This window comes from Hyla sarda, chromosome 3 (assembly GCF_029499605.1).
Source record: "Hyla sarda isolate aHylSar1 chromosome 3, aHylSar1.hap1, whole genome shotgun sequence".
In the NCBI taxonomy this organism is placed as follows: Eukaryota; Metazoa; Chordata; class Amphibia; order Anura; family Hylidae; genus Hyla; species Hyla sarda.
The window spans coordinates 413,120,548-413,133,809 of NC_079191.1; the positions used below are offsets into that span (position 1 = coordinate 413,120,548).

A 13,262-nucleotide genomic window follows, 5' to 3' on the forward strand; every position below is an offset into this window, starting at 1 on the left:
ATTGAGGGGGGGAAGCATAGATCCATGTAATGTAACTGAAATATGCATGAAAATGTCTTTGTTGTCATATTAAAAATGAATTGTATCTCAGTGAATAATAAATAAAGGTAATTTTGAACAACATATACTAAGCATATACTAAGCATAAATAACCAGCAATTAAAAATAAAGGGTTAATATCATGTCAGGTAGGGAGCAGTGCAGACCTAAACTCACCCCATACCACTGTCCATACCTACTTGGACAATCCAACCTAAACAGTGGACCCCAAATGGGTGAAATTCCCTTAAAAAGTACCTGTCCCCAAATAAACTGTTCTAAACTAACTCAGGCTATGTTCCTTAACTACTGCTAACACCCCTCAAGCCCCCCGACCTACGATGGCCCCGACATACGATCATTTTAACATACGATGGTCTCTCAGAGGCCATCGCATGTTGAAGGCAGCATCAACATACGATGCTTTTGTATGTCGGGGCCATCGCATAAACGGCTATCCGGCAGCGCAGACTGCTTCATCTGCCACCGGATAGCCGTTTACGGTGCCCCGTGTGGTCTGCTGACGATCACTTACCTGTCCTCGGGGCTCCGGCTCTCCTCTGTCGTCATCACGTCGCCGCGCACGCCGTCCCGTCATACAATAGGAGCAGCGTGCGTAGTTACATGATGGTGATGATGGAGAGCAAGGATGTCGGGGAAGCAGAGACGTCCGGAGCGTCGGGGACACCCCGGGACTCGGCGACAGCGATGGACGGTGACATTCAGTGCAGCGTTTACAGGTCCGGAGCGGCGGGGACAGGTGAGTATTACTTCCTATACTTTACATTGCACGGATCCCTCAACATACGATGGTTTCAACTAACGATGGTTCATTTGGAATGGATTTCCATCGTATGTTGAGGGACCACTGTATTATCTATCTCATATCTATCTATCCATCTATCCATCTATCTATCTCCTAATATTCTTTAGTGACTATATTCGCGAATATGAGTCTAATACAGTAAATAGTATAGGAGCCTTCTTTGGACCACAAGCTGGAAGCAGGGAGGGATGAGATCACTCTGATGTGTTCTGTGGGGAAAAAATATTACGAATATTCATAATTGCGAATAGTGCTATATTCGCCATATTCGCGAATATGCTAAATTCTCAATAAATATTCGAATTGCGAATATTCGCGCTCAACACTACTTCTCAAACGTCTCTAGATACAGAACTCCCGGTACATTTGTCCCCATACTTCAGCTGCTATTTTGACAAGATAGCCCTTATTAACAGGGAGACAGATGAAGAGCGGGGACTGAAGTGTTAATCTGATTAGTTGGTTAACTCGGGGGAGTTTATACAGCTGAATGCCAATGTGTAATGTGATAAAACAATGAGCATATGGGCAACCAGCCCTGACCATCTGTTGTACCAACTGAACGAAGAGCTGACTGTAATATACAATAGATATAAATAATATATGAAAATTACAGCAAGAAATATTACAAGGGTTGCGTGGGATTAAATTATTATTTTTTTTTAAATAGCGCCACTTCTATCCATTGGCTGTTTCTGGTATTGCAGCTTCTACAGTCTTGCAATCCTTTTAAATTGGTATTCTGGAGAGAAAAAGAAAATTCTCTTCAAATTTTAAATCAACCGGTGCTCGAAAGTTATACAGATTTGTAAATTATTTCTATTTAAAAATCGTAATCCTTCCAGTACTTATCAGCTGCTGTATGCTTCAGAGAAAGTTGCGTAGTTCGTTCCAGTCTGTCCACAGTGCTCTCTGCTGCCACCTCTGTTCATGTCAGGAACTGTCCGGAGCAGGAGAGGTTTGCTATGGGGATTTATTTTTGCTCTGGACAGTTCCTGACACAGACAGAGGGCACTGTGGTAAGACAGAAATAAACTACACAACTTCCTCTGGAGAATACAGCAGCAGTAAAGTATTGGAAGGATTATGTTTTTTTTATATAAAATAACTTATTAAGTAATTTAAATAGAAGCAATTTGCTAATCTGTAAAACTTTCTGGCAACAGTTGATTGGAAATTTTTTTTTCTATAGAGTACTCCTTTAAGATGGTTCATTATAAAATTTATCTTAAAGGAAATTTGTCATCAGTGTCATCCGCACTTACCTGTCGGCACGGACAGGTAGTGTAAGTGACACTAATGACAATGATACTTACAGTTTCGGGGCCAACTTGGAGCGTGGGCGGAGCTTAGTGATGTCACCGCGGCTGCTCTCTGCTTGGACCCACTGCTATCGACCGGAAGCGGTGACTGTGGGAGAACCACAGCACGGAACGGGACTGTCACGATGCCGGCTGGCAGGTAGTGGACCCTCTGTGCCAGAGAGGGATTGGCGTGGACCGTGCTAGTGGACCGGTTCTAAGCCACTACTGGTTTTCACCAGAGCCCGCCGCAAAGCGGGATGGTCTTGCTGCGGCGGTAGTGACCAGGTCGTATCCACTAGCAACGGCTCACCTCTCTGGCTGCTGAAGATAGGCGCGGTACAAGGGAGTAGGCAGAAGCAAGGTCGGACGTAGCAGAAGGTCGGGGCAGGCAGCAAGGATCGTAGTCAGGGGCAACGGCAGAAGGTCTGGAAACACTGGCAAGGAACACACAAGGAACGCTTTCACTGGCACTAAGGCAACAAGATCCGGCAAGGGAGTGCAAGGGAAGTGAGGTAATATAGGGAAGTGCACAGGTGAAAACCCTAATTGGAACCACTGCGCCAATCAGCGGCGCAGTGGCCCTTTAAATCGCAGAGACCCGGCGCGCGCGCGCCCTAGGGAGCGGGGCCGCGCGCGCCGGGACAGAACAGACGGGGAGCGAGTCAGGTAGGGGAGCCGGGGTGCGCATCGCGAGCGGGCGCTACCCGCATCGCGAATCGCATCCCGGCTGGCAGCAGGATCGCAGCGCCCCGGGTCAGAGGACGTGACCGGAGCGCTGCAGCGGAGGGAGTGAAGCGAGCGCTCCGGGGAGGAGCGGGGACCCGGAGCGCTCGGCGTAACAGTACCCCCCCCCTTGGGTCTCCCCCTCTTCTTGGAGCCTGAGAACCTGAGGAGCAGACTTTTGTCAAGGATGTTGTCCTCAGGTTCCCAGGATCTCTCTTCAGGACCACAACCCTCCCAGTCTACTAAAAAAAAATTTTTCCCTCTGACCTTTTTGGCAGCCAAAATTTCCTTGACCGAGAAGACGTCCGAGGAGCCGGAAACAGGAGTGGGAGGAACAGATTTGGGAGAAAAACGGTTGAGGATGAGTGGTTTGAGAAGAGAGACGTGAAAGGCATTAGGGATACGAAGAGAAGGAGGAAGAAGAAGTTTATAAGAGACAGGATTAATTTGACACAAAATTTTGAAAGGACCAAGATAGCGTGGTCCCAACTTGTAGCTAGGGACACGGAAGCGGACATATTTAGCGGAGAGCCATACCTTGTCTCCAGGGGAAAAAACGGGGGGAGCTCTTCTTTTCTTATCCGCGAACCTCTTCATGCGTGAAGAAGCCTGTAAGAGAGAATTTTGGGTCTCTCTCCATATAATGGAAAGGTCACGAGAAATTTCATCCACAGCGGGCAGACCAGAGGGCAAGGGGGTAGGGAGGGGGGGAAGAGGGTGACGGCCGTACACCACGAAAAATGGGGATTTGGAGGAAGATTCAGAGACCCTGAAGTTATACGAGAATTCGGCCCATGGAAGGAGATCTGCCCAGTCATCCTGGCGGGAGGAAACAAAATGTCGCAAATAATCACCCAGGATCTGGTTAATTCTTTCTACTTGTCCATTGGACTGGGGATGATATGCAGAGGAAAAATTTAATTTAATCTTGAGTTGTTTACAGAGAGCTCTCCAGAATTTAGACACGAATTGGACCCCTCTATCCGAGACAATCTGCGTAGGCAACCCGTGAAGACGAAAAATGTGTACAAAAAATTGTTTAGCCAACTGAGGCGCAGAAGGAAGACCAGGAAGAGGGATGAAATGTGCCATTTTGGAGAATCGATCAACGACCACCCAAATAACGGTGTTGCCACGGGAAGGGGGTAAATCAGTAATAAAATCCATACCAATCAGAGACCAAGGCTGTTCGGGGACAGGCAGAGGATGAAGAAAACCAGCGGGCTTCTGGCGAGGAGTCTTATCCCGGGCACAGATAGTGCAGGCTCGCACAAAGTCCCCAACATCCGTCTCCAGAGTCGGCCACCAATAGAAGCGGGAGATGAGTTGCACAGATTTCTTGATGCCCGCATGACCTGCGAGATGGGAGGAGTGACCCCATTTGAGGATTCCGAGGCGTTGGCGTGGAGAAACAAAGGTCTTTCCTGGAGGAGTCTGCCTGATGGAGGCAGGAGAAGTGGAGATCAGGCAGTCAGGTGGAATGATGTGTTGCGGAGGGAGATCAACTTCTGAGGCATCCGAGGAACGAGAGAGAGCATCGGCCCTAATGTTCTTATCGGCAGGACGAAAGTGAATCTCAAAATTAAATCGGGCAAAGAACAGAGACCACCGGGCCTGGCGCGGATTCAGCCGTTGGGCCGACTGGAGGTAGGAGAGGTTCTTGTGGTCGGTGTAGATAATAACAGGAAATCTTGATCCCTCCAGCAGATGCCTCCATTCCTCAAGTGCTAATTTAATGGCTAGAAGCTCTCGATCCCCGATGGAGTAGTTCCTCTCCGCTGGAGAGAAGGTCCTAGAGAAAAAACCACAAGTGACAGCATGCCCGGAAGAATTTTTTTGTAGAAGAACAGCTCCAGCTCCTACTGAGGAGGCATCAACCTCCAATAGGAAGGGTTTGGAAGGGTCAGGTCTGGAGAGCACGGGAGCCGAAGAAAAGGCAGACTTGAGTCGTTTAAAGGAGTCTTCTGCTTGAGGAGGCCAGGACTTGGGATCAGCATTTTTTTTGGTTAAAGCCACGATAGGAGCCACAATGGTAGAAAAATGTGGAATAAATTGCCTGTAATAATTGGCGAACCCCAAAAAGCGTTGGATAGCACGGAGTCCGGAGGGGCGTGGCCAATTTAAGACGGCAGAGAGTTTGTCTGGATCCATCTGTAGTCCCTGGCCAGAGACCAAATATCCTAGAAAAGGAAGAGATTGGCATTCAAACAGACATTTCTCAATTTTGGCATAGAGTTGGTTGTCACGAAGTCTCTGAAGAACCATACGGACATGCTGGCGGTGTTCTTCTAGATTGGCAGAAAAAATTAGGATATCGTCCAGATATACCACAACACAGGAGTATAACAGATCACGAAAAATTTCATTGACAAAGTCTTGGAAGACGGCAGGGGCATTGCACAGTCCAAAGGGCATGACCAGATACTCAAAGTGTCCATCTCTGGTGTTAAATGCCGTTTTCCACTCGTCCCCCTCTCTGATGCGGATGAGGTTATAGGCGCCTCTTAAGTCCAATTTAGTGAAGATGTGGGCACCTTGGAGGCGATCAAAGAGTTCAGAGATGAGGGGTAAGGGGTAGCGGTTCTTAACCGTGATTTTATTAAGACCGCGGTAGTCAATGCAAGGACGTAGGGAGCCATCTTTTTTGGACACAAAGAAAAATCCGGCTCCGGCAGGAGAGGAGGATTTACGGATAAAGCCCTTTTTTAGATTCTCCTGGACGTATTCGGACATGGCAAGAGTCTCTGGGGCAGAGAGAGGATAAATTCTGCCCCGGGGTGGAGTAGTACCCGGGAGGAGGTCGATAGGGCAATCATAAGGCCTGTGAGGAGGTAGAGTCTCAGCTTGTTTTTTGCAGAAAACATCCGCGAAGTCCATATAGGCCTTAGGGAGACCGGTTACTGGAGGAACCACAGAGTTACGGCAAGGGTTACTGGGAACCGGTTTTAGACAGTTCTTGGAACAAGAGGACCCCCAACTCTTGATCTCCCCAGTGGACCAATCCAGGGTTGGGGAATGAAGTTGAAGCCAGGGAAGTCCAAGGAGAATCTCCGAGGTGCAATTGGGAAGGACCAAAAGTTCAATCCTCTCATGATGAGATCCGATGCTCATAAGAAGGGGCTCCGTGCGGAAACGTATGGTACAGTCCAATCTTTCATTATTTACACAATTGATGTAGAGGGGTCTGGCGAGACTGGTCACTGGGATGTTGAACCTGTTGACGAGAGAGGCCAAAATAAAATTTCCTGCAGATCCAGAGTCCAAGAAGGCCACTGTAGAGAAGGAGAAGGCAGAGGCAGACATCCGCACAGGCACTGTAAGACGTGGAGAAGCAGAGTAGACATCAAGGACTGTCTCACCTTTGTGCGGAGTCAGCGTACGTCTTTCCAGGCGGGGAGGACGGATAGGACAATCCCTCAGGAAGTGTTCGGTACTAGCACAGTACAGGCAGAGGTTCTCCATACGGCGTCGTGTCCTCTCTTGAGGTGTCAGGCGAGACCGGTCGACCTGCATAGCCTCCACGGCGGGAGGCACAGGAACAGATTGCAGGGGACCAGAGGAGAGAGGAGCCGAGGAGACGAAACGCCTCGTGCGAACAGAGTCCATATCTTGGCGGAGTTCCTGACGCCTTTCAGAAAAACGCATGTCAATGCGAGTGGCTAGGTGAATAAGTTCATGTAGATTAGCAGGAATTTCTCGTGCGGCCAGAACATCTTTAATGTTGCTGGATAGGCCTTTTTTGAAGGTCGCGCAGAGGGCCTCATTATTCCAGGACAATTCTGAAGCAAGTGTACGGAATTGTACGGCATACTCGCCAACGGAAGAATTACCCTGGACCAGGTTCAACAGGGCAGTCTCAGCAGAAGAGGCTCGGGCAGGTTCCTCAAAGACACTTCGGATTTCCGAGAAGAAGGAGTGTACAGAGGCAGTGACGGGGTCATTGCGGTCCCAGAGCGGTGTGGCCCATGACAGGGCTTTTCCGGACAGAAGACTGACTACGAAAGCCACCTTAGACCTTTCAGTGGGAAACAGGTCCGACATCATCTCCAGATGCAGGGAACATTGGGAAAGAAAGCCACGGCAAAACTTAGAGTCCCCATCAAATTTATCCGGCAAGGATAAGCGTATCCCAGGAGCGGCCACTCGCTGCGGAGGAGGTGCAGGAGCTGGCGGAGGAGATGACTGCTGAAGCTGTGGTAGCAACTGTTGTAGCATAACGGTCAGTTGAGACAGCTGTTGGCCTTGTTGCGCTATCTGTTGTGACTGCTGGGCGACCACCGTGGTGAGGTCAGCGACAACTGGCAGAGGAACTTCAGCGGGATCCATGGCCGGATCTACTGTCACGATGCCGGCTGGCAGGTAGTGGACCCTCTGTGCCAGAGAGGGATTGGCGTGGACCGTGCTAGTGGACCGGTTCTAAGCCACTACTGGTTTTCACCAGAGCCCGCCGCAAAGCGGGATGGTCTTGCTGCGGCGGTAGTGACCAGGTCGTATCCACTAGCAACGGCTCACCTCTCTGGCTGCTGAAGATAGGCGCGGTACAAGGGAGTAGGCAGAAGCAAGGTCGGACGTAGCAGAAGGTCGGGGCAGGCAGCAAGGATCGTAGTCAGGGGCAACGGCAGAAGGTCTGGAAACACTGGCAAGGAACACACAAGGAACGCTTTCACTGGCACTAAGGCAACAAGATCCGGCAAGGGAGTGCAAGGGAAGTGAGGTAATATAGGGAAGTGCACAGGTGAAAACCCTAATTGGAACCACTGCGCCAATCAGCGGCGCAGTGGCCCTTTAAATCGCAGAGACCCGGCGCGCGCGCGCCCTAGGGAGCGGGGCCGCGCGCGCCGGGACAGAACAGACGGGGAGCGAGTCAGGTAGGGGAGCCGGGGTGCGCATCGCGAGCGGGCGCTACCCGCATCGCGAATCGCATCCCGGCTGGCAGCAGGATCGCAGCGCCCCGGGTCAGAGGACGTGACCGGAGCGCTGCAGCGGAGGGAGTGAAGCGAGCGCTCCGGGGAGGAGCGGGGACCCGGAGCGCTCGGCGTAACAGGGACCAGGTAAGTATGGTTGTCATCAGTGTCACCTGTACTATCTGTCTGTACCAACATGTTAGTGCAGGTTACACTGATGACAGATTTCCTTTAATTTAGAGCTGCCAGGAGAGAGGCGGAGGTTCTATTTCTGGGATTTTTCTCATTCATATTGCAGTTTTTTGATGTATTATACAGAGGAGGGATTGATCTAAACCCGGAATTTATGGTAGTGTATATCAATTAAAGGGGTACTCCGGTGAAAAACAATTGTTTTTAAATCAACTGGTGCCACAAAGTTAAACAAATTTGTAAATTACTTCTATTTAAAAATCTTCACCCAAGTACTTCTTCAAGTACTTATCAGCTGCTGTATGTTCCACAGGAAGTTGCATTTCTTTCTGGAGTTCTTTTCACTATGACCACAGTGCTCTCTGCTGACACCTTTGTTTGTATCAGGAACTGTTCACAGCAGGAGGGGTTTGCTATGGGGATTTGCTTGTACTCTGGACAGTTCCCGACATGTACAGAGGCGTCAGCAGAGAGCACTGTGGTCAGACAGGAAAAAATTTCAGAAATAAATACAACTTCCTCTAGAGCACACAGCAGCTGATAAGTACTGGAAGGATTAAAATTTTTAAATAGAAATCATTTACAAATTTGTTTAACTTTCTTGCACCAGTTGATTTAAAAGAATTGTTTTCCACCGGAGTACCCCTTTAAGTTCTCACAATAGACCCCTAGTTGTGTTCTCCTCTTCTGGCTACACCTCTGCAAGTGTCTTTTAGCATAATCAAAACATACAACTCTTCTATTGGACTACAATTCAAAACAATAGGTAACATAAAGCTACATGACATATAACCCTATAAATGCTACCTTTAAAATGAAAACTCAAAAGCAACTGAATTCTAAAATCCCAAATTTTGTGACAATAAAGGACTTTAGGAGGGAGGGGGCTCAGAAAAGGAACCCGATCAGTGGAGACAGAGACATTTTCCTATAATAAGATATATTAAAAAGTTTTTGTTTTACATTTGTTTGTACTACTGATTTATGCAAAGTAATGCCTATTTAAGTCATTAATATGTCTGACAACTATTTTAGGGGAACCCCCCTAGGGGAACCCTTAAACTAAGTACCCCCCTAATTAAAATGTATCTTTTATTAATCCATTTAAAATATAATCAGTGACCAACTTAAATATGTAATTACTCAAGTTGGTGTACTAACACCACCACTAACTTTAAAAACACAGTTGCCACCACAGTTGTTTATCTTCTGTGTACACTTTATTGTGGAATTACAGAGTGAACCTTGTTATATAGTTCACTCTTCTATCTATTAGGAGCCAGTGGCAGCTGCTGATTAAAAAGACCAGATATTAGCCAGCCCTTCCAACGTTTCGCTAGCACCCCAGCTTCGTCAGGAAAGTCTGGTGGCTATATGGTCAGCGGGCGTTCCGTGCTGCCTTTTATATAATCGCGTCTGACGTTAAATATGCCGGCCGCGGTATGTAACCCAATCTGAGGCCGGCACAGAAACTCGTGCGCTTTATTATGATCATGTTACATGGAAGCATAAGATTAGAGGTACTGGAGAATAACATGGATACAATGAGTGAGTGTGTATAGGATATCTGACACCTCATAGATTATACCACCTAATTTACTTCCAAATAGAGTACTACAATATTAAATAGGAAATTGGTAACAACAATTTAAAAGAGATGAATATTAATAACCATTCTGGTATTGTGGTATTTGTTTGATTGTAGTAAACTCTAATTATAGGGAATATCTCTCATTTAAACCCATATATACTTTAGATTCTAGTGTTATCATGTATCATATTACACCAGTAGCATATACACACGTATTATTACCCACTTTTTAGATTCAATTGATATCATGTATCATATTATACCAGTAGCATATACATATGTATTATCACCTATATATTATCTATGTATATTATTACTCAGTTACATGAGGCACATACAATCTAGATTCAACCTAGCCAGGATAAATAGATTTACCTTGTATTGAGCCAGTTTAATAAGGAGAACAGATGAGGAAAGACTGCCAGCACGTCTAAGTCCTCTGACATGCGCGGACTTTGTAGTCAGCGCTATGCCGACAATGATAAAAATATAGTCTAAGTGTAGTGACATGCGCGGGAATCGGCGCCTGCGCAGTATATCTTACAAGTATTGAACAGGTATAAGTCCACTGACATGCATGCGAGTGGCACGTGCGCAATGGAATCTGTTTTCATTGATATCACTATATCCAATCACATGCGAGGCGCTCTTCAGTGACGTCCAGCTATGTTTATATCACATGACTTGCAGTAAGTATGATGATTGGATAAACAACTATCATAATAAAAGCGCACGAGTTTCAATGCCAGCCTCGGATTGGGTTACATACCGCGGCCGGCATATTCAACGTCAGACGCGATGATATAAAAGGCAGCACGGAACGCCCGCCGGCCATTAGCTACCAGACTTTCCTGACGAAGCTGGGGTGCCAGCGAAACGTTGGAAGGGCTGGCTAATATCTGGTCTTTTTAATCAGCAGCTGCCACTGGCTCCTAATAGATAGAAGAGTGAACTATATAACAAGGTTCACTCTGTAATTCCACAATAAAGTGTACACAGAAGATAAACACTGGAGCTAGGTGGCAACTGTGTTTTTAAAGTTAGTGGTGGTGTTAGTACACCAACTTGAGTAATTACATATTTATGTTGGTCACTGATTATATTTTAAATGGATTAATAAAAGGTACATTTTAATTAGGGGGGGTACTTAGTTTAAGGGTTCCCCTAGGGGTGTTCCCCTAAAATTGTTGTGAGTTGATTAGACCCTAGTACCTCCTTTGGGGTTTTGTTGTTTAGTTATTAATATGTCTGTACAACTTTTTAGTTCTGTATTTCTGATACAGAGCTCCAAATCCCTTGCATAGATATTGCATCAGTTAAAAGAAAGTTAAGAAATACATTTTATCAGCCCAGTTTACTTGGTCATTTTTCAGGCCATGTCCCTGTTTGTTGAAGCCACACACTCTTATTAAGCGGGGTATAAAAATTGAGGTCCGAGGTTCTCATGACTACCAGTTTTTGTTTTCTTTTTTTTTGGGGGGGGGGGGGGGGGGTTGTTACAAGTTGAGTTAAAATCTGCTCCAATGATGTAAGACAACTAGTTTCCTCATTTTTGCAGTCATAAGTTTGAAGTTTTAGAATTTGCCCTAGTGTATTACGTTACTAACATGCAAATGACCTGAGGGTAGGGGCTCAGAGGGTGCATCAGAACTTGGCAGGGGCTTGGGTTAAGAAGCAATGGGGGGATGGGAAATAGACACTGAGAAATGCCTTTTTTTCACTTGAGTCCCTGTCCCCTAAATTGTCTGTGCACGTTCCTAGTTATAGGGGTATCAGTCACATCAGCCCTAATGCCAAAGGATGTCCACATATGGAGGAATCAGCATCACCAACTGCACATGGTAAGTGGCTCAATTCCTCTAAGGAGAGAAGTTCTTTTTCTGATAAGAAACTTTGCTAGGTTACAGTCAGATGTCACAGCTATCCTCCTCAGACCAGTAGTTCCCCCAGCACTGGAGGCTAAAGGTTAGATGGATATCATCCATCTAGACTGCAGCTCATTCATCGATCCATGAGCCAACCAGAGGAGATCAATGGTGATGGCTCCAGTCGATAAGCGATGGATCTGTATTCCTTCACTTGGATAACACTGTCCTTACTTGACACAATTCTGCTTCAGCAACAAAACTAACTTCCTCCGCTGTCTAATAAGCTCATTGTGTCTATTTCAATATCTCAGTCGGTAGCTGAACGCCATCATTTTCTGGATTTAAGTATGTTAATCTGCTTTGTGTGCTATCTTCTTCATCTCATGCAGGGGCAGACATACTATCTGTACAATCTGTGAACCAGCCGGCGAGGAGGACTACAGCTACTTTACAAAAACAATACTGGACTCCCAGCTGTCAGTCACATTGTATGGAGGTGACTATGCTAACAATTTCTATGGCTGAACAGTAAGAGGTCTCATATCCATGTGCTGTTCTACACTGGTAAACTATGTTTTTTTTGTTTCTGCCCTTGATCTTAGACATAAATGTGGGAAAAAGAGAGTTGTGAAGTCAATATTGGGTAAAAAAAAAATATGACTGGTAGGCAACAGTGCAGGGAAGTGAAGGCAAGGAAATAGCTAAATCAGCAGACAAAGAGTTAACCAGGGACAAGCCAGAGATTCAAAACCTATTTGGGAGTGTAGTACAAAATTAGAAGCAGAGTCAGGACAAGCAAGGGTCAAACAAGGAGGGTAGCGTAATACAAAATCATCAGGCAAGGGAATAGTCAAAATCCAGGCAAAAGGTCAAGTCATGTTAGGTCAGGATACAGGGAATAGTAGGCACCAGGCAAGGAACGCTATTCGAGGGTATTAATCACAATCCCAGGTGTCGGACTGCAGTAGCTGCCCAGTTTAAATCTTCCACCCTCAAGGTGTGAGCACTGGTGCCGTAGGTGATCCCAGGTGTCCCCGCGCCCTCACCTCCTGATTAGTCAACCAGGAAATAAGCACTATGACGAGTAGTTATGTGCTAAGCAAAGACGATCTCTACAGAAAACCATATGCGGCGCAGAAGCAAGGAAGGGTACGTTTATGACAACACCTAAAAATGTTGCCCTACTGATCATTAGAAATAATTTCCATATAATGAACAAAATAATTATCCCCAAAAAATGTCAACATAATGTACGTAACACTTCCCCGAGCATTGCTGAAATAAGGTTCTATGAGGAGCACAAGTAATACTGTCATATTATACATACATGGTCTGAAAATCCATCATACAAAATCTTGTCTGGATGAGGGGTGGTCTTCTCAAAGTGGTGGTCTTTTGGAAAGGTTTTTGCTCTGCATGCACACACGCTCACTACATTCCTGGGCACGCATACATATATATTTTTATATGCCTATTACCATACATGCCAGAAACTGCTACTGATGCTAAGATCCTAAAACTGGGCATACATTTCAGATAGCTGTCCGCCAAGAGTGCAAGTACTGTAAATGGAAATATAGGAAAGAAAACTGCTGCCAGACACCTCTGCCGGCAGCTTCTCTACCAAAGAATAAAAAAGATCTGGCATGATGAATTCTAACATGGCCAATCCTTCTCTACTTCAATGTCTGCCATCAGTTTGTAGTCAGGAGGTCCCATTAACATTCACCAAGTCAACCAATACTATAAAAATCATCGGGTTTGGTCAACATTCATGTATTGTGTATGGCCAAGTATACTGCAGCATGTCTGACC

The 13,262-nt window shown here is 46.3% G+C and overlaps 1 protein-coding gene and 1 long non-coding RNA gene across 14 annotated transcripts in view; one reads left to right on the plus strand and one right to left on the minus strand.

Moving 5' to 3' along the window:
* Nucleotides 1-13,262, minus strand: part of KCNH1 (potassium voltage-gated channel subfamily H member 1) — a 436,746-nt gene that overhangs the window by 194,370 nt on the left and 229,114 nt on the right. The gene's annotated exons all lie outside the window — the stretch shown is intronic.
* Nucleotides 1-13,262, plus strand: part of LOC130362994 (uncharacterized) — a 46,343-nt gene that overhangs the window by 1,287 nt on the left and 31,794 nt on the right. The window contains exons 2-3 of one of the 3 annotated variants that reach the window (XR_008891674.1): nucleotides 11,341-11,420; nucleotides 11,837-12,011. This is a non-coding gene — a long non-coding RNA (uncharacterized LOC130362994). The remainder of the gene's footprint in view (nucleotides 1-11,340; nucleotides 11,421-11,836; nucleotides 12,012-13,262) is intronic. The other 2 variants (XR_008891673.1, XR_008891672.1) reach the window with 2 other exon arrangements.